At 39.4% G+C, this 21781-nt stretch overlaps 1 pseudogene; it reads right to left on the reverse strand.

Moving 5' to 3' along the window:
- Positions 1 to 13692: 13692 nt before the first annotated feature.
- On the reverse strand, positions 13693 to 14171 carry LOC128578421 (U1 small nuclear ribonucleoprotein C-like; annotated as a pseudogene).
- Between the last annotated feature and the right edge of the window lie 7610 nt (positions 14172 to 21781).

The following is a 21781-nucleotide window of genomic DNA, read 5'->3' on the forward strand; positions in this document are numbered from 1 at the left end:
CTTGCTTCAATGTGTCAAAATGTTTGGTCATTTTGTCTTTAAATACGTTGAATTCTTGAGACATCTTTTGAATTTCTGCTTTGAATTCTAATTCCATCATTTCCTCCATTCTGTTGATTTTATTTGTTATCCAAACTCTGAACCCAATTTCTGACATCTCAGCTATTTGTTTGTGAATGAGATCTTGTGCTGTGTGTGCTTTATTATTTCTTTCAGGATTTGATCTACTCTGATTATTCATGTTGCCAGAGTTTTTCCACTGATTCCGCCTCATGATTGTTTTTCACTGTAGACTATGTAGTCAGGTAAGGTGAAATTGGATTGGGGTTTCCTGGAGTTGAGATTAACCAGCCCTTTGTTCAGGATCTGGGACTGATGAATGCAGCTGTTTCCCCTTTAGATTTGCAAAGGACCTGTACAGTATTACAGTCTGAGGCTAAGGAAACCTGCTTGGTATGATGGGGTTAGGTGGCTCTGTTTTGTATTCAGGTAGTTCTTGTTCGATCCTGGAGGATTAGTGACACTGGTGAAGTCTTAGCTGTGGAGAAATACAAGCAATTAAGACACCCCACCCACTATGGGCAACAACTGGAAGGGGAAAATCAACCCTTCCTGTTACTACACAATCAGGGTACCACCTGAGAGTGTCCTTGGGTGATTGTCCCAGGTTAGGGGTTCCAAACCAGTTGACCCAGTCACTATGAACTCTCAAGTGGGAGAGTTTGAAAGGCCTCCAGCATATAGATGGCAGCTCAGATTTGGCTTGCTCCAGTGCTCTATGGAGTCACAATGGCCCACCCGGTAGCACAGTTGGACCGGGGGCCTGTGTCTCTTTCTCCACTTTGGTCCTTTTTCAAGCCAAGTCACTGGTGACCCTGCAAGGCTGCAGTTCTGCTCCCTCCAATAAGTAGAAGTGCCAGGGCTTAGCGCTTGTCAGAGCCAAAGGAAGGTCAATGTTCCTGTGGCCAGACCAGTGCCCTCTGCTCCCAGCCAGCTGGGGTAGGTGACGCCTGCCTACCTTAGGTGTTCAATAGCCACTGGAAAGTGTATTACTTGGGCTCAGTCTAACCCTGGGGGTACCAGGACAGCAAATGCTTTTCTCCCTCAGCCACCGAGCCTTTGCCCTTGCTGCTGCCGCTCTGCAGCACTGGCATCCGTATAGAGTGTGTTCTGGTTTCCTCTGGCAGTGCACAGAGTTGGGGAGGTGTCTCTCCAAGATTAGACCCCGGCGGCATCACTCTATTGTTGCTGGATCTTTGTGGGAAGTGACCCTGCGCAGCTCCTCTACCACTGCCAAAGGCAGGGAATCTGGCTGTAGGAGCAGCTCCAGGAAGGTGGTGCACAGAGATCCAGCAGCAGGGCGGGGGATGCTGCATGGGACTCTGTCAGTGTCTGGCAACTGGTGTTTTTAGCAAGGAGAGCACCACTTGGTTCACAGCTCGTGGCTTGGGTGGGGGCATGGAATGGAGGAAGGGTGGGCCTGGTGCATGGTGGGCGTGGGGCCCGCGGCTTCAGCAGACTCTGGTTGGGTGAGGCACGTTGTGAAAGCAGGAAGGGAACTGGGGGCAGGGCTTGGGATGTGCAGTGCGGCTCAGAGACAGGGAAGGCACAGGGCTCCAGCTGACTGGCAAGGTGGGGGGTGCTGGGGGCAGATCTTGGTCTGGCAGACTGGGGGGGGATGCTACTCGTGAGCCTCCTCCCTCAATCTCAATAGGGCTAAGGGTTCTGGTTTATCAGGTGAGGGGGGAAGGGTGGACTGGAAGTTCAGAAAGGCAGGGGAAATGTTAGTTCAATTTTTCTGCCTGGTAAGAGTGTTCAGAGTCACTGCAGGGTCCCACTGGAGGAAGTAGTCCCCACTTCCTACAGCTCTCACCCATGGTGTGAGACAAGAGGGCCTCAGTTCACTACTCACCTATAGAAAACCTACAGGAGCAAATGAAGAGAGAAAGGAAAAAAACAAAACAACCCCCCCCACAGCTTTCTTGGGGAAGGGGCTGGACACTTTTCCTTTCGGATGAGTTTTGTACATGAAGATTGCTTTCTTGGAGTCACAGCTTGCCTCAGCAGAGGTGGCCTGCAGTTATCTCATCTGTCTCAGCTCAGCTCCCAGTCCTCAGCTTATTTGGGTACTTTCTGGATGTTATCCTTCCCTCTGGACAGGAGCTTCTGTTAGAGGCTTCTTCCAGTTGGCCATCTTGCCCTCTCCCTCTTGATATAGTCTTATTCTTTTATTTTTTCTTTTGTTGACTGTCCTTTTGGTGTCATAAAAAAAAAATTATTGTCTAAACCAGTGGTCCTCAAACTATGGCCCCTGGGCCATATGTGGCGGTGTGATTGTATTTGTTCCTGTTTTGTTTTTTTACTTCAAAATAAGATATGTGCAGTGTGCATAGGAATTTGTTCATAGTTTTTTTAAAACTATACTTGGCCTTTCAATGCTCTGAGGGACAGTGAAATGACCCCCTGTTTAAAAAGTTTGAGGACCCTGGTCTAAACTAATGTCAAGGAGATTTTACATTTAAGTTTTCCAATTTTTTCTTTCTTTCTTTTTTTTTTTTTAGAGACAGAGTCTTGCTATGTCACCCTCAGTACAGTGCCATGGTGTCATAGATCACAGCAACCTCCAGCATTGGGATTAGGTGATTCTCTTGCCTAAGCCTCCCAAGTAGCTGGGACTACAGGTGCCCGCCACAATGCCTAACTACTTTTTGTTGCAGTTTGGGTGGGGCCAGGTCCAAACCCACTACCCTTGGAATATGGGGCCCATGTCCTACTCAATGAGCCACAGGTGCCACCCAGATCTTATGTTTAAGTTTTATCCCATTTAGACCTAATTTTTGTATGTGATGTAAGCCAATGGTCAAGTTTTATTCTTTTGCATGTAACTATCCAATTTTATCAACACAATTTATTGAAGAAATTTCCTTTACTCAGTCTCTTGGGCTTAAGCAATTCTCTTGCCTCAGTCTCCCAAGTAGCTGGGACTACCTGTACCCACCACAATGTCTGGCTTTTTGTTGTTGTTGTCATTGTTGTTTAGCAGGCCTGGGCCAGGTTCAAATCCGCCAGCCCCGGTGTATGTGGCTGGAGCCTTAATCACTGAGCTATGGGTGCCGAGCCTAAATGGGACCATTTTTAAAATTTCTTTTTCAGATAGCTCATTGTTAGTATATAAAAATGCACCTGAGTTTTGCACACTGTTTTTATTTATTTTTTTTTTTGCAGTTTTTTTGCCAGGGCTGGGTTTGAACCTGCCACCTCCAGTATATGGGGCTGGTGTCCTACTCCTTTGAGCCATAGGTGATGCCCTTTTCATACTGTTTTTATATCCTGTAACTTTATCAAATTTATTTTTTAGTTCAATTTTTTTTATGGTATCTTTAGGAATTTCTATGTATACGATCATCCGTATTCTTGTTTTAAAGAAACTATATGGGTGGTGCCCATAGCTCATTGGGTAGGATCTACCTCATTGGGTAGGGTACCAACCACATACACTGAGGCTGGTGAGTTTGAACCCAGCCAGGGCCTGCTAAAACAACAATGACAACTGCAACAACAACAAAAAGATAGCCAGGTGCTGTGATGGGCTCCTTTAGTCCCAGCTACTTGGGAGGCTGAGGCAAGAGAATCACTTAAGCCCAAGAGTTTGAGGTTTCTGTGAGCTGTGATGCCACAGCACTGTACCTAGGGCAACAGCTTGAGATTCTGTCTGAAAAAAAAGAAAAAGTAGACAAAGAATGTACATGTTGAGATTTCTTTTGTGAACCAGAGTATGGTCTCTCTTGTTGAATATTTAGTGGAATAATGGAAAATGTGCATTCTGGTATTTGTGGAGTGTTCTATAAATGTCAGTTATATCCTATTGGTTGATGGTATCTCTTTCCTTGCTGAGTTCTCTGTCTAGTTGTTCTATTAATCTGTGAGAAAGGTATTGACATCTCCAATTACACTTGTCTATTTTTCTATTTCCTCATTTCTGTTTTTTTCATATATTTTGTAGCTCTGTTTTAAAAATATTTTATTTTTAATTGATAAATAATAATTGTATATATTTAAGGGGTACAATGTGATGTTTTGTATACATATCCACATTTAGGATCATTATTTCTTCCTAGTGCCCTGATAGTTCTGTAATTATCAATCACTATGTAACATCTGGTAATTTTCTATGCAGTGATATTCATATTATCTGATCTTAATGTAGCCACTTCAGCTTTTGGAAAATCAGTGTTTGCATACTATCTCTAGTTAGCAGAGGGGACTGTCCAGCTCAGAGGGTTCATTGAGCTTCCAGGGCTCAGTGGCTTCCTATGGCAAGATAACCCTTGCTTTTACTACCTGTCTGCTCTTTGTGCTGAGAGGAAGAACTCAGATCAATGAAAACAAAGAGGCTTCTAGGATGAGACACTTCTTATGCCAGGAATTCCCTTGATGGTGCTGCCTAGTTGGCTGGTGTCTCTGGCTGGTGAAAAGGAACCTCAAGCATAGCAGGAAGAAAAGCATTGCCTCTGATTATGTATTATCTCTCACCAAGACTTTTTTCTGATTGTTCCCCTTTATTGAATCTGCCAAGTTCACCTGGTTTGATTGATGTTATTCCTTTTCAGTACTGCAAAGGGAGGATCCTATCTGCTGCCTTCTTTTCCTAAGTTGAAATACAGAAAACCCTTGACATGGGTTGCCTTATTCTGTTTGGTGGAGCTTTGTAAGACACCTTGGTACTATATTGTTCCTCTTGTCCTGGGGTCCTTAACTGGTCCATCCTTTTCTTTCCACCTTTCAGAGATTTCCTATAGTTGTATCCTGCCTTATTTCCATGGTTTATAGTTGTACTTAGGGGGAGGCCTAGGGAAGGATGAGTCTACTTCATATTGTTTGTACCAGAAATTCTGCACACTCTCCCATGATGACATTTTAGTTTTTTCAATTCTTGCTTTTTAGACTTTTACGGATGATCAGTGCTAACTCTGGGGCTTAATATTGCCTGCTATTGAGACAAGTCACATCTGAACTCCCTTCCCAATGCCCGTGAATTAGGAAGTTTTCTAGTATGTCTGGTAGGACCAGTTACCATTTGCAGCCTTGTGTAAATGCTGGACACTGTTCCCTCTGATCGTTTTAAACTCCTTTTTAAGGAGTTTCCTCACACATCTACTAATCAGTGTTCTGATGACTACTCAAAGATAACCCATTGTAGAAATTTGGAGTTCTTGCTCTGTTCATGTTCTCTTCTACTGTATTTTATCCTTTGAACTCTAGCTGCCTTATTTTCCCAGACCCTGAGATTCAATCTCCCTAATTCAAGGTATCTGCCATACTCTACTATGACCCCCTTCTCTAAATTATGACTGAAAATTCCCTCAAGGTAGTAAACTGGGACATTACTAGAGTATACCTCATTGATTTCCCATTTCTCTGGGATCACTGCCTTTTGTTGCTTGATGTATAGTGTCTTGAAACTATATAGTTTTATATATTTCATACATGTTTTGAATTGTTTCAACCAAGAGTGTAAATATATTACTCAGCCCATTTTGGCCAGAAGCAGAAATCTTAATTATCTCATTTCATCTATAAAATAATATCTTAAAAATTCCATTTTAAATGAGATGCTGGTACAAGGCCCATTTTACAAAGAAAAGATTAAGACAACTTAAGGAAAATTGCCCCATATCACATAACTTATAACATATCTGGGCTTTCAACCTAGATAGTCTGACTTATAACTTTGCACAATTGAGTGTCATAGGATTATTAGAGTATAGAACAAGTGTTGGTAAACTTTTTCTGTAACACTACTGGTAGTAAATATTCGTGGGTCATACAGTATTTGTTGTAACTAAAAACAAGCTTCAGGCCAGTTTGTCCTATAACCATAGTTTGCTGACCCCTGATCTAGAATATATAAGATGGCAATAATAATTACATCATGGCATTGTTGTTAAGATTAAAAGATTACAAGGTACATAAAATACCTGGAACATAATAGATATGTGGTGAATAATAGTTTCCACATAATGCTAAACACTTTTATTACTTGAGCTTTCATCTTCAGTTTTCTTAATCTTAATCTACCATACTTTTATAGCCTTCTTTTTCTGTTGCAATAAGAAAACAAAATATTCAAAACCATAAATCTATATAAAAATAGGGCCATAACAGAATTTAGTTGAGGGAAAATGAAATTTTTGAGTTGTAAAATTTTAACTGTTTTCTCAAAAATATCTCAGATAGACATGGTTTTGACAGGTTATTAAAAAGAAAGAAAGCAAATGGTTTTCATTTTCATGTTCCTCTATAATAAAATACTTTTGGAATTCTTCACATTTTCCATTAGTAACCAATGTTGAATCAAAATTCTCAAAAAAATATTAATTATAATTCTTATTTGTTATTAATCAATTCAGAACCACTATTTTACTTATTTTGTATAAATAAATGACATTCTACACAATCATTTTTATTTTGATGAATTTTAATAAGCAATTATAAAATCTAAATTCAGTGATTGAGGAAGGCATCTTAAGAGCAACTTGTTTCCTCTTAGAAGGATGCACTCATCAGTCCTTCCCCCAAACAGCCTGCCATCCCAACCTCCTGAGCTTCCCTCAGCTCTGGCCTGGGTTTCCTCTGCTCTGTTCCCTGCCAGCCACCACCCCCCTACATAAGCCTTCTGAACAGACAGGCATTACTGGTGATTGCCTGAGCCCAGGAGGCCACCCTGAACCCTGCCTTAAAAATATTTAAAGAAAATAAAACATTGTTTTGTGAAAAAAAAAAACCTCTAAATTAACTGTATGTGACCTTTAAAGTGATATTGCGTGTATTTTATTCTTAAAAATGACAGAGCATATGAGTATTTGACTGTTGATATTTACAATACATTCAAAATCTTGGACCGCATCCTCCATTGGCCGCACAATTCTACTGAGATGTAAAAATAACTCTTGATCTAGTGAAACCAGTTCTCAATGATTTCAAAATTTCTATTTAGATATTTTCCATGTCAGCTAAGAGTGTTTGTGTGTGTGTGTTTATACATATATGTATGCACTTGTGTGAATTTGGGATTTGGGGACAGTGTATGAGAGTGAGGCAGGAATTTTGAAAAGCTTGATCTATTTCTTTCTGTATTATTTTCAAGGTATTTTGTCTATGTCAAATATTGCTTCCTATGTTCTTTGTCTTTTACTGCAGTGTTGATGTATGTTCTAGCTACTGTGTTGGGAGGAAATATCAGGGTTTAGAATTTAAACATCATGCATTTAGAATAAAGAGGGAAGAGAATAGAGGGCTGAAGTGTGAAGGTTGTGGGAGAAACTTTTTACTAATTTTCTGAAGTTTCTTTCTAATAGTTAGAATGAATTTCAACCCCAGTTTCATGTGTGTGTACGAGGAATGACCTCATGTGTAAATAACCCTTTAAAACATTCCAGTTCTCATGGATTTCTTTTCTTTGGCAACCTCAAGCAAGATATTAATTCCACCTTTCTTTTTCTTTTTTTTTAATACACTTGTTTTATTCAAGAAGTTAATACAATCATAGTATAATAATATCATATTTTTTAAATAGGAGAATCATTTGTTTTCTATACCAAAATTACTCTAAAATATTAAATAAAATAATTTAAAGTCTACATACTTATTCATCAAGATTGCTATTTTCTTTCTTTCTTTCTTTCTTTCTTTCTTTCTTTCTTTCTTTCTTTCTTTCTTTCTTTCTTTCTTTCTTTCTTTCTTTCTTTCTTTCTTTCTTTCTTTCTTTCTTTCTTTTTTTTTGTAGAGACAGAGACTCACTTTATCATCCTTGGTAGAGTGCCCTGGCGTCACACAGCTCACAGCAACCTCCAACGCCTGGGCTTAGGTGATTCTCTTGCCTCAGCCTCCCAAGTAGCTGGGACTACAGGCGCCTGCCACAAAGCCCGGCTTTGTTGTTGTAGTTTGGGCGTGGCTGGGTTTGAACCCACCACCCTTGGTATATGGGACCGGTTCCCTACCCTCTGAGCCAAAGGTGCCACCCAAGATTACTGTTTTCTATGGAGTTCTTCTTTTTTTAATTTTTTTGAGACAGAGTCTCACTATGTTGCCCTTGGTAGAGTGCTGTGATGTCACAGCTCACAAGAACCTCAAATTCTTGGGCTTAAGCAATTTTCTTGCCTCAGCCTCCCGAGTGGCTGGGACTATAGGTGCCCCCACAACACCCGCTATTTTCTGGTTGTAGTTGTCATTGTTGTTTAGCAGGTCAAGGTTGAACTCTCCAGCCTCAGTATATGTGACAGGCACCGTACTCACTGAGCTACAGGCGCTCAGATGGAGTTCTTGACACGCCTTCTCCAAGGTAATCTTAGCCACCTTATGTACATTGCCATGTACTGTGCACTCGTCACAACTCCTGTAAACTGTTAATCTTTTTACTTTTCCACTCATGTACCACCTTCTATATATGTACATTTAAAAAACATTTTTTATTAGATCGTAACTGTGTACATTACTGCATTTATGGGGTACAATGTGATGATTTTATATACAATTTGGAATATTTACATCAAACTGGTTAACATAGCCTTCACCTCACTTATTTAATTGTTGTGTTTAGACATTTATACTCTACTCTTAATATATTTGACAGGTACCCTTGCAATATGCACAATAGTTGAGGTCCCATCGATTACCCTTCCTCTACCCAACCATCCCTTCTCCCCTCCCTTCACCCTCCTCTTCTCTCCTTCTTCCTGGGCTATAATTTTGTTTTGTCATTCATATGAAAGATTATATTTATTGGTTTCATAATAGTGTTGAGTACATTGGATATTTTTTCTTCCATTCTTGAGATAATTTACTAAGAAGATTATGATCCAGCTCCATCCATGTAAACATAAGAGAGGTAAAGTCTCCATATTTTTTTAAGGCTGCATAATATTCCATGGTATACATATTACACAATTTATTAATCCATTCATGGGTCAATGAGCACTTGGGCTGTTTTCATGACTTGGCAATTATGAATTGGGCTGCAATAAATATTCTCATGCAAATGTCTTTGTTGTAACATGATTTTTGGTCATCTGCATATACACCTAGTAGAGGAATTATAGGATTGCATTCTCCAAACTTCTTTCCAGAAGGGATGACTATTTTGCATTTCTACTGGCAGTGCAGAACTGTTCCCTTCTTTCCACATGTACGCCAACATCTGTAGTTTTAGGATTTTGTGATATGGGCTACTCTTGCTGGAGTTATATGGTATCACAAAATGGTTTTGATTTGCATTTCTCTGATGATTATAGATGATGAGCATTTTTTCATGTGTCTCTAGGCCATGTGCCTATCTTCTGCAGAGAAGCTTCTGTTCAAGTCTCTTGCCCACATTTAAATGGGATCACTTGTTCTATTCTTATTATTAAGTTTGAGTGCTCTGTGGATTCTGGTTATCAAACTGTTGTCAGAAACATAACCTGCAAATATCTTCTCCTATTCTGACCTCTGTCTGCTTGCTTTACTTACTGTCTTATTGGCTGTGCGGAAGCTTTTTAGTTTGATAAGATCCCAGTAATATATTTTTGGTGTTGCTTCATTGCTTGGGAGGTCCTCCTCATAAAGTATTATCCTTGGCCAATTTCCTCAATTATTTCCCCTGCACTCTCTCCAAAAATCTATATAGTTTCATGTCTTAAATTTAAATATTTATTCAGTGAGAGTCAATTTTTGTTAGTGGTTAAAGATGTGGGTTCAGTTTCAGTCTTCTACAAGTTGCCAGCCAATTCAGCCAGCATCATTTGTTAAGTAGGGAATCTTTCCTCCAATTAATGTTTTTGATAGGCTTATCAAAGATCAAATGACGATAAGTGTGTGGGTTCATCTTTTGGTTCTCTAGTTTGTTCCATAAGTCTACCTCTCTATTTTTGTGCCAGTACCATGCTGTTTTGATCATCGTAGATCTATAGTATCATTTGAAGTCTAGTAGAGTGATTCCTCCTGATTAGTTTTTATTTCTGAGTACCGTCTTGGCTATTTGAGTTTTTTTATGATTCCATATAAAATGAAGTGCTATTTTTTCCAGATCTTTAAAGTATGACAGTGGTGCTTTAATGGGAATTGCATTCAATTTGTATATTGCTTTGGGTAGTATGGACATTTTAACAATGTTGATTCTTCCCAGCCATGAGCATGGTATATTTTTCCATTTGTTAACATCTTCTGCTATTCCTTTTCTCAGAGTTTCATTGTTCTTTTTATAGAGATCTTTCACTTTGGTGGTGGAGCATTGTGCTTGTCATTGTGGAGGATGGGTTTCAGAATGTCCTGGAGAGCTGGTTTAGTTATGAAAATTTTTTTCAACATGCGTATGTCATTAAATAATTTGATTTCTCCATCCAAAATGAAACTCAATTTAGCTGGATACAGTATCCTTGGCTGAAAGTTGTTTTGTTTTAGGAAATCGAAAGTTGATCACCACCCTATTCTGGCTTGGAAAGTTTCAGCTGAGAGATCTGAGGTCATTCTAATATTCTTACCCTTGTAGGTTATGATTTTCTTACTTCTGGCTGCATGCAGGATTTTCTCCTTTGTATTAACTTTGGCAAAGTTAATTGAAATGTGTCTAGGTGATGCTTTATTTGAATTAAGTAGTATGGGGTTCTGAAACTGTCTGCTATCTGAATTTCTGTATCTCTTGCTGTGCTTGGGAAATTCTCCTCTAATATATCTTAGAGTAGAGTATCATTGCCTTTAGTACCATCCTCTTCTCCATCAGGAATTCCTATAAGGTGAATGTTTGCCTTTTGAAGTGGTCCTACAGTTCTCTTAGGGAATGGTCCATTTTTGTCTCCACTTCTCTGCCTCTTTGAGCATTTGGGAGTGTTCAAAAGCTTTGTCTTCAATGTCAGAGATCCTTTCTTTTGCAGGCTCCATTCTGTTACTGAGGGATTCTACTGTATTTCTCAGATCTTTGAGGACTGCAAACTCTAGCCTCAATGTATCTAAATTTTGGGAGATTTTGTCTTTGAATTCACTGAATTCTTGAGACAACTTTTTGATTACTCCTTGAATTTTTTTCTTTTTTTATTTTAATGCAATTTTAATCTTTATTTCTTCCTAAATGCAATAATAATTTGATAAGGTACATACATATAAAACCCATATATCCTAAGTTACCAAAGAGTTTCCATGGAACTGTAACTCAAATCCATCCCTCTAAATCCTAACTCTATTGGTAAAATTTTACCCAATATTTTTCTTTTCACATGGCCCTTTTATGAGCCAAATAAACAGATTTTTGTTTCATTTTTATTTATGCTAAATGCAACATAAAAATATAACAAGGTAAAAATAAACTTGTATAAGAAAACTTCTTCTTGTATAAGAATACAAAACAAAAAATAAATAAATAAAACAGCTTCCACAGACACACATGGTTTTCATCAAGTATATGTTTCCACAATGAATAAGTACTTATAAATATGCAAATAAACATTACCCTAAATGCTTATCTTACCATCAATGCCATTCAAAATAAAATGCCTTTCATTGTTTTTAATGAAAACAATTTTTTTAGAAGCTTCTCCCAAAACTTAACAAATATTATACTATAATTTCCCAAAAGTCTTAAATAAAAAGCTTTCCAACGTGGAAGATTCACATGAAACTTTGTTTCTCTGAGAAAATAAAATCATTCTTAGTATCAGAAGAAAAGAATATTTTAAAAAATCAGCCATAGGTGGCGCCTGTGGCTCAAAGGAGTTGGACGCCGGCCCCATATACTAGAGGTGGTGGTTTCAAAAACTGCAAAAAAAAAAAAAAGAAAGAAAGAAATGAGCTTTTAAAACAGACAAAAAATCTATAACAGAAAACCGGTCTTTTCCTATGTCATCCCTTTAAATGAAACATAAAAAATATTCACTACAATAATCTCAGACTACTTTCATATAAAAACTTCAGGATACACAAAGCACGTATTTGAGCTTTCAAGGATGCCATTTAGATTTCACATATAAAGCAGCTACAGCATAGCTCACAATGGCACAAATATGCCTAACACATGAACGCTATTAATATTTCATCCCTGGTTAACAGAAAGAACTGCGTGGTTTGAATAATTCTTAGTAAAGCATCACAAGAATGGAGAAGCATGAATCCTATGTACTCAATTTTGATATGAGGACAATTAATGACAATTGAGGTTATGGGGGGGAGGAAAAGCAGAAAGAGGGATGGAGGGAGGCAGGTGGGGCCTTGGTGTGTGTCACACTTTATGGGGGCAAGACATGATTGCAAGAGGGACTTTACCTAACAATTGCAATCAGTGTAACCTGGCTTATTCTACCCTCAATGAATCCCCAACAATTAAAAAAAAAAAGAATGGAAGAAAAATAAATAAATAAATAAATAAATAAATAAAATGAGAAAAAAAAAGAAAGTGCTTTAACTTATGTGTGGTCATTAAAACTCAATAAGTGATTCAAGTATGGTCATATAAACAGGCAATTAATCCAGTATCACTATGAAAATCAGAGCCATGAAAATAAAGGCAGAAAACTTGTTTTTTTTTTTTTTTTACATAGGTAGATATCAGGACCTTACTGTAGAAAATATAACAATTCTTACATATGTTTTCCCTAGAACATTATGGAGTTTCAGAAACTAGAAAAGATATCAAGATCCTTAGTTTGCTTCATCAAATGCTTTCCTAGCCCGTCTCAATTCTTCATTCAGACTAGTGAACAAGTCTTTAACCCTAGCAAACTTCCTGGGGTCCTTTTGAATCAAGAAGATATCTTCAACTTGTGCTCGACCTTCTCTGCCAATAGACAAGGCCTTGTGAGTCATTTTAGTAATGAGCTCTATCACAGTAGATATTCTTCAAGAGGAGATATTCTTCAAGAAGATCTACTGACTTAGTATAAGGATTCTTTTTTTTTTTATTAAATCATAGCCATGTACATTAATGTGATCATGGGGCATGATACACTGGTTTTATAGACCATTTGACACATTTTCATCACACTGGTTAACACAGCCTTCCAGGCACCCTCTCCCTTATTGTGTTAAGACATTTACATTCCACATTTACTAAGTTTCACATATACCCTTGCAAGATGCACCGCAGGTGTAATCCCACCAATCCCCCTCCCTCTGCCTACCTCCCCCCTCCCTCCCCTCCCTTTCCCCATAACCCAGTTACAACCTAATATAAGGATTCTTTTCAAATCCAAAGTCATACATCATATATCTAAATTCTTCAGAAAAACGTCTCCTTTGCCCTGTCCACCTTCTGCACCTTCTCTAATTACTTCATTTTCTTCCTCAAAAGCAGTCTTTCTACTCATCTGCCACCCCATCAGCCCACCAGCCTACAGCACCCAGCAGGCTCCCACCCAGCAGGTTTCACTACTTGCACAGCCTCACTTCCAGTGACTTCCAAATTAAAGTGAGTTTTGATTGTATTTTATTTTGTTTTATTTTTAACTAAAATACTTAACAGCTTTATTTTCACATTTCACAATACAAATGAAAACTGACCCTTTTTGGGTTTACTTCTTCCCTTCAAAACTATTCTGTCTTTGATAGGAAGGAGGAGCAAGTTTTCCATACCATGCTATTAAGAAAACACCCAGAGTCACATCACCATGATCTACTGGTGAAACAGAACAAGTAATATGAAACTGACATAAAGAAAACTTATGTCTACCCTTATCTGTCAGGTCAAGTCATTCCAGGACCAGTGGGCATCAACATGGGACAAGCAGGAGGTCTCATCATTGGGGCCCCAGGCATCATTGGCATGTGGCCTTCCATGGGTGGCCTCATTCCAGGAGCAGGTCCCACTGGCATCATCCCAGGAGGAGGAGGACCCAACATCGGCATCATTGGAGAGCCCTACATATGGGGTGCTGGCATCATACCAGGATGAGGAGGACATGGAAAATTGGGAGGAGGTGGAATCATCGCCACTGCAGGAGGAGGAGCAGAGAATGGAGTAGGAGGTATTTTTCCTTGTTGAAATGCAGCTGTTCTTTTGTCAATCAGGTTCTGTGCATGCTCTTCCATCCATTTCTGATAGTAGTCCCTCACATTCTTTTGTGCTTCCTCCCACTGCAGTGTGTCTTTCTTACAAATGGAAAGTCATGGGTGAGATATGTATTGTAGTAGTCACAATAAAACTTGGGCATATTCCCTCCTGGCCATTGTTGACTCTTTTCTAATGTGTTTTTAAAAACAAGCATCCATACCAGTGTGAGAGGAAAGAACAGTAGAATGGGGAAAGGAATTCTGCTTTATTGGTAATAAAGCTCCAAGTTCATCCCATCATGGATTTCATAGTCCCCTAGAACACGTGGTCCTTAAAAATCATGTACCACTTCTTAAGGACAATCTTGTTCCAACGGGTGCCAGTTTGGGCTGCAATCAGCTTCTAAGGTCCCCAATGGTTTCATCAGTGTTTCATTTAATGCGGACCTTCTTCCCCAGTCATTGCAAACAACCTCAATCATCCAGGCTGGAACTCCAAACTCAAACTTCTAACCTGCAGATGCCATAACCTCCAGCCTCAAGGGCTCTTATGGACACGATTTTAAAAACCATGAGAGATTCTTTTGCCATCTCCACACATTTGAAAATCACTGGAAGGCATGTCCAATCTCTACTTCAGCCTTTCAGAGCTTAGTCCTTGAATTTCTAATTCCAACTTTACTTCCATTCTATTAATCTTAACTGCCATCCATATCTGAATTCAATCTCTGACATGTCAGCCATTTGTTTGTGAATGGCATCTTCTGTTGTGTCTTCTTTGTCATTCCTTGGGGGAGTTGATCTACTTTGATTATCCATGTTTCCAGATTATTCATGTTTCCACAGATTCCACCCCATGATTATTTTTCTTAGTTTGGCCAGAGAGGCTGGTAAGGTGGAATTGGATTGAGGGCTCCTGCAGTTATAATTAACAAACCCTTTACCAAAGAGCTGGGACTGGTGACTGTGGCTTTTACCCTACAGCTTTACAAAGGTCCCATTCACTACTGCAGCCTGAGATTCTGGGGACCTGCTTGGTGTGAGGGGGCTAGGTGGCTTTGTCTTGCCTTCAGTTCATCTCTAACTGATCCTATTGATTGAATCAGTGGCTTTGGGCTGAAATTTCAGCTGGGGAGAAATACCGGCAACTAAGGTATACTCCCCCCACCCCCCGACAGGCAACAACCAGAAGAGGAGAATTAGACCCTCCCACAACAACACAACCAAGGCTCAACCTTGAGGGTTCTGGGTGACTAGCCCAGGTTGAGAGTTCCAAATCAATTTTCTGGGTGAGCACAATCGCTGATCAATTGGGAGAGTTCAAAAGTTCTCCAGCATCCGGACTGCATGGGTCCACTGGCAGCTCTAGTGTGATTTTCTACAGTGCTCAGTGGAATCAGAAAACCCACCCAGCACAGGAGTTATTCCACTGGAGTTGGAACTTCCTTCCCCACCTTGCACCTCAACCACACCCAGGCACTGGTAACCCCACAGGGCTGTAACCCGGTTTCTTCCAATGTGCAATTACACCAGGGATTTGCACCTGTCTGAGTTGAAGGGGAGTCAATGCATCCACAGTCGGGCTGCCACACTCTGTGACCTGCCGGCAGGAGGAACTCAAGCCTGATTCTTTCTAGTGTTCATTGGAAACTGGGGAGTGTTCCACCTGCATCTGTTCTGAACCTGCGGTTACTGTTGCAATGTGTGATACTCTCCCTTAGAGACAGCACCTCTGCCCTGGCTACACATCTTCTCCGGAACCCCTGTGGGCAAGGTCCAGCTCCCTCTGGTGGTCCACAGAATTGGGGAGGTGTCTCTCCCAAATTTAACCTCCATGGGAATGCGTTGCCATGAGTTGGGGGTGTGGCTGCTGAGGATCCGTGGAGCTGCCATCAAAATCAGGGGTGGCGCCATGGGTCAGACGTGTGGCCGCCGCCAGTGGGAGATGTGGTCATGTCCAGTCAGAGGTGTGGCCATGGTGGATCAGAAGTGTGGTCATCTCCGGTCAAAGGTGAGGCTGCTATGGGTCAAAGGTGTGTGGCCATGCAGGTCCACAGACTATGTACTTTCTTTTGTGGCTCCAGGCAAGTCCCCCACTTCTTGTGATTCCCTGTTTGTACTATAGTTACAGTTGCAGCACAGCTACGCACAGCCCATGAGATGCCCATCTCTAGCTAGAAACTGCCAGAGACTCCAGGTTCTGTAGAGGGCAGGCTTCCAAACCACCAGGAGAATGGAGAAGGGTGGACTGAGAGTTCAGAAAGGCAGGGAAAATATTTGTTCAACTTTTATTCTAGGCAAGAGACTGCCTTGACTTGCAGCGGGATCTCTCTGGTGAAGAAGTCCTGGCCTCCAGCCACTCTCTCTGGTGGGGTGAAACAAGAGGTCTTCTGTTCATGGCTGGCTTGTAGAGAGCCCATAGTGAGCCACTCTCTTACTGGGGGGGGAAGGGGATGGACTCTTGTCCTCTTTAGAATGGGTTTTATACCTAAAATTTGCTTCCTTCGAGTCCCAGCTTGCATCAGCAGGAATAAGTGAACTTATTAATCTTCTCTCTAAGATCAGTTCTTGACCTTCAGCTTCATTAGGTTGGTTCTGGCCATTATTCCTCTAGATGGGAGCTTCCGTTGAAAGTTGGCTCCAGTCAGCCATCCTGCCCCCCCCACCTTGTTTTTATTAATAACAATTGCTTTGGCTATTAGAGTGTTTTTCTGGTTCCATACAAAAGGAAGAATTATTTTTTCCTTATCTTGAAAGTATGATGTTGGTCTTTTAATAGGGCTTGCATTGAATCTATAAATTGCTTTGGGAAGTATAGACATTTTAACAATGTTGATTCTTCCCAGCCATGAGCATGGTATGTTCTTCCATTTGTTAATATTATTTGCTATTTCTTTTCTTAGGGGTTCGTAGTTCTCTTCAAAAAATTTCTTTACCTCTTTTGTAAGGTGTATTCCTAGATACTTCATTTTCTTTGAAGCTACTGTGAAGGGGATTGTGTCCTTGATTTCCTTCTCATCTTGGCTCTTATTGGCATATACAAGGGCTGCTGATTTGTGGACATTCATTTTTTTAAATTAAATCATAGATGTGTACATTAATGCACTCATGGGGTAAAATGTGCTGGTTTACATACAATTTGAAATATTTTCATCAAACTGGTTAACACAGCCTTTACAGAATTTTCTTAGTTACTGTGTTAAGAAATTTATATTCTACACCTAGATTTCACATGTACCCTTGTAAGATTCACCATAGTTAGTCGTAGTCCAACCAATTACCCTCCCTCTACCCAAACTCCCCCTCCTCTTTCCTCCCTCACCCCTTTCCCCTTCTACTTGGGTTATAATAGGGTTATAGCTTTCTTATGAAATTGGTTTCATAGTAGGGCTGAGTACATTGGATACTTTTTGTTCCATTCTTGAGATACTTTGCTAAGAAGAATATGTTCCAGCTCCATCCATGTAATTATATCCTGAAATGTTACTGTATTTTTTGATCACTTCCAGGAGTCTTGTGGTTGAGTCTTTGGGGTTCTCCAAGTATAAGATTATATCATTGACAAAGAGGGAGAGCTTCATTTCTTCTGCCTCCATTTGGATGCCATTAATTTCCTTCTCTTGCCTGATTATTGGCTAGAACTTCCAACACTATGTTGAATAGTAGTGGTGATAGAGGACACTCTTGTCTTGTTGCAGTCCCAAGTGGAAAAGCTTTCAGTTTTACTGCATTCAGTATAATATTTGCTGTGGGTTTGCCATAGATGGCTTTGATTAGTTTAACAAATGTGCCATGAATGCCTATATTCTTCAACATTTTGATTAGGAAAGGATGTTGAATTTTATTGAATACTTTTTCTGCATCTATTGAGAGGATCATGTGGTCTTTGTTTTTGCTCCTATTGATATGGTGAGTTATGTTTATGGATTTGTGTATGTGAAGCCAGCCTTGCAACCCTGGGATGAATCCTACTTGATCATGATGTATGACTTTTTTTTTTAATGATAGCTGTAATCTGTTGGCCAGGATTTTATTGAGAATCTTTGCATCTATATTCATTAGTGAAATTGGTCTGTAGTTATCCTTTCTGGTTGGGCCTTTTCCTGGTTTTGGTATCAGAGTGATGTTTGCTTCATAGAAAGTGTTGGGGAAGATTCCTTCCTCTTCAATTTGTTGGTATAATTTTGACAGTGTGGGTGTAAGCTCTTTTTGAAGGTTCGATAGAATTCCGGTGTGAAGCCATCAGGACCAGGGCAGAGTTGTTGGGAGACTTTTTATTGTTTCTTTGATCTCAGTGCTTGAAATCGGTCTGTTCAGAAGGTCTATTTCATCTTGTTTAAGTCTAGGGAGTGGGTGTGGTTCCAAGTATTGATCCATTTCCTCTACATTGTCAAATTTCTCGGCACAGAGTTTCTTATAGTATTGAGAGATAATCTATTGTATCTCTGTGGCATGTGTATTATTTCCCCTTTATCATTTCTGAAGGGGTTACTAGAGATTTTACTTTTCTGTTCTAGTAAGTATAGCCAAGGATTTTTCTATTTTATATAATTTTTCAGAAAACCAACTCTTTGTTTCATTAATTTTCTGAATGATTTTTTTGTTTGTTTTCAATTTCATTAATCTCTGATTTAATTTTGGCAATTTCTTTTCTTCTGTTTGGTTTAGGGTTAGATTGTTCTTCTTTTTCCAATTCCATAAGGTGGTTTGTGAGTGTGCTGATGTGTTCATTTTCCATTTTTCAAAGGTAGGAATCTACTGCAATAAATTTTTTTCAGAGGACTGCTTTTGTTGTATCTCAGAGGTTTTGGTAACTTGTGTCTTCATTGTTGTTGTGTTTGAGAAAATTAACAAATTCCTCGTTAATCCCTTCCTGAACCCAACTATCATTCAGCATGAAGTTGTTTAGTTTTTAAGACTTTGTGTGGGGATGAACAATTTTGATTTGTTTCCAAGGATGTGATCTGTTTTGGAGTATGGTGTGTTCTGTTATTATTAATGCCATTTGATCTAGGGTCACATTTAAGTCTTTTGTGTCCTTGTTTAATTTCAGTTTAGAGGATCTGTACAGATTTGTCAGGGGATGTTGATGTCCCTGACTATTAAGGTATTATGGGATATCATATTCCTCAGACCTCTCAAGGTCTGTTTCATAAATCTGGCAGCATTTAAGTTAGGTGTGTAAATGTTTAGTATTGAGATGTTTTCTTGTTGCATTGTTCTTTTGACCAGTATGAAGTGTCCATCTTTGTCTTTCTTCACTAAAGTTGCTTTGAGTCTGATTGTATCTGAGAATAAGATTGCAACCCCTCCTTTCTTCTAATTTCCATTTTCTTGATACACTATTTTCCATTCATTAACCCTGAACCTTAATTTGTACTTCACTGCTAGGTGTGGAGACAGCATATTATGGCTTGTTTTTTTTTTTTTTTTTCTTTCAATCAGCCAGCCTCTACCTCTTCAGTGGGGAATTCAGTTCATTGACCTTTATTGAAAGTATAGATAGTTGTGGTAGAATTCTGTCACAACTATCTATCTCTCACTGTGAGTAGTTTGTTGTGTAGTTTAATTCTTTGTGCCATTGTGAAAGGTAAACTCTGGCATTTGGCTTCTAGATATTTACTTTGGTGGTGGTCCATCGTGGTGTTCGGTATTGAGAATAGGTCTAAGTATTTCTTATAGAGCTGGTGTTGTTGGGATGAATTTCCTCAGTGCTTGTATATTTGCAAACCATTTGATTTCTCCATCAATTTTGAAGCTAAGTTTGGCAGGATACAGAATTCTAGGTTGACTATCATTTTGTTTAAGGATGTTGAAGGTGGATAACAATGTTGTCTGGCTTGGAAAGTTTGAGTTGAAAAGTTTGCTGTCAACCTAGTGGTTCTGCCCTTGTAGGTCAATTGGTGCTTGCTGCTTGCAGGATTTTCTCCTTCATATTGACTTTGGACAGGTTCATTACAATGTGTCTTGGAGAGTCTCTGTTAGAGTTGAGATTACCTGGAGGTTGATGTCAATCTGAAAGGAGTGTATCAGGATCTTCAATCGACCTTGGAAGTTTTCATTTATGATAGTCTGCAGCAGTGCTTCCATACCTTTGACACAATCTTATTCCCCTTCAGAGCTTCCCATTATCTGTATGTTTGAATGTTTTATGGCATCTTGTAGTTCTCTAAGCGCCTTCTCTGCTCTTTCTCTCTTATTTTCTGACTCTGTTACTACCTGTGTTAACTCAAAGACTTTATCTTCTAACTCTGATGTTATTTCTTCTCCATGGTCTAATCTATTTTTGATACTTTCTACCCTTATTGTCTCCTTTATGTCTTTAAGCTCATCCACATCTTTTCTATGTTCTACATATCTCTCATCTTACTTTTGGTTCTGTTTTTCCATTTTATCTTCCAATCCCTTTATTGTCTCAATCATCAATATTTTAAATTCCCTTTCTGTCAAATGCATGATTTCTTTATAGAAGGAGTCTTCTTTAAAAATTGCCTCATGTTCCCTTGGAGGAGTTGTTCTAATTTGGCTACTCATGGTGCCTGAGTTTTTCTTTTGGTTCCTTATCACGTGTGCTTTCTTCTTGTTCAATTCCTTGTGCACCTTTTTTCTTCTCGCTTCCTCCTTTGCTTCAAGTTACCTTGTCTCAGTGTTTAGGTGATGAAGAGGCCTCTTGGTATGGTGTCAGAAGGCGGAGAAGGGTTAGAGCAAGCAAAGAGAAGCAAGAGGAAAGGAGAAACAGAAGAAGAAAATAAAGGTTGTGAGAGTAAGAGAAAAGCAAAAGAATTAAAGAGAAAGAAACAGAAAAAAGCGGGCAAAGGGGACTAAGAAAATAAAATTCAGGAACAGGTGAGAGGGAGGACAGGAAGGAAGGATGAGAGTGAAAGAAGAAATGTTATTGTTGAACACAGTGCTAAGGCCATGCCTATAGTTCAAAGCTTATTATCAGCTGATCTGGGTGGGTTACCACATATTAGGCACTCCTTCCTTGTCTGTGCACAGTCAGACACTTCCTCTACCAAAAATAGGAACAGAGGAAAAAGAGCAAACACAAAAGCCAAGAAGGAAAAATTGAGTAAGGAAGGAAAAAAAAAAATAAGGAAGAAAAATAGAAAAGTTTTGCAGCATGATCTTCCTACTACTTTCTTCCTGGGGCCAACAGTAGAAAGTTCTCCTGGCCTTCTTGAGCCAGGCTACTGTGGTGGTCTCCCTGCCAGACCACAGCTGTGTTACACCCACCCTCAGCAAAGAAAAGGGGGAAGAAAAAGTAAAGAAAAGGAAAAAGTAAAAGAAAAAATATATGTGTATAAGAATATATATAGAAAAATTAAACATACTGTTGAGTCAAATTGAGGAGATGGAGGAAAGATGGATAAAGAAAGAAGAAAGGCAACAAACCAAGAAAAAGAGAAAGAAATAACAAGAAACGTGGTGGGGGAGTATATTAGCTTATGCCAAAGCACTTTATGTGGGAGAGATGAGATGAGTATAAGAGTCTCTATCTACTGAGAGAATGCAGAGGAATGTACTAGTGTGAGAGAATAATTCAAGGTAAAATTCTGCAACCAAAAACAAAAAAATTAAAAAAAATACAGAAACCCTTGCTCTCATTGAATGTAAAAATGGATGTTACACGAAGATCCAACCATACAACTTAGTAAAAAGAAAAAGCACATCGAAATGAGATAAAATAAATCGATAAATAGCCTGAGGTAAGCAGTCTCAGCAATTCTGGAAGGAACTAAAAGAAAGCAAAGAAAAAAGGTAAATTAAA

Source organism: Nycticebus coucang, chromosome X (genome assembly GCF_027406575.1).
Source record: "Nycticebus coucang isolate mNycCou1 chromosome X, mNycCou1.pri, whole genome shotgun sequence".
Lineage (NCBI taxonomy): Eukaryota > Metazoa > Chordata > Mammalia > Primates > Lorisidae > Nycticebus > Nycticebus coucang.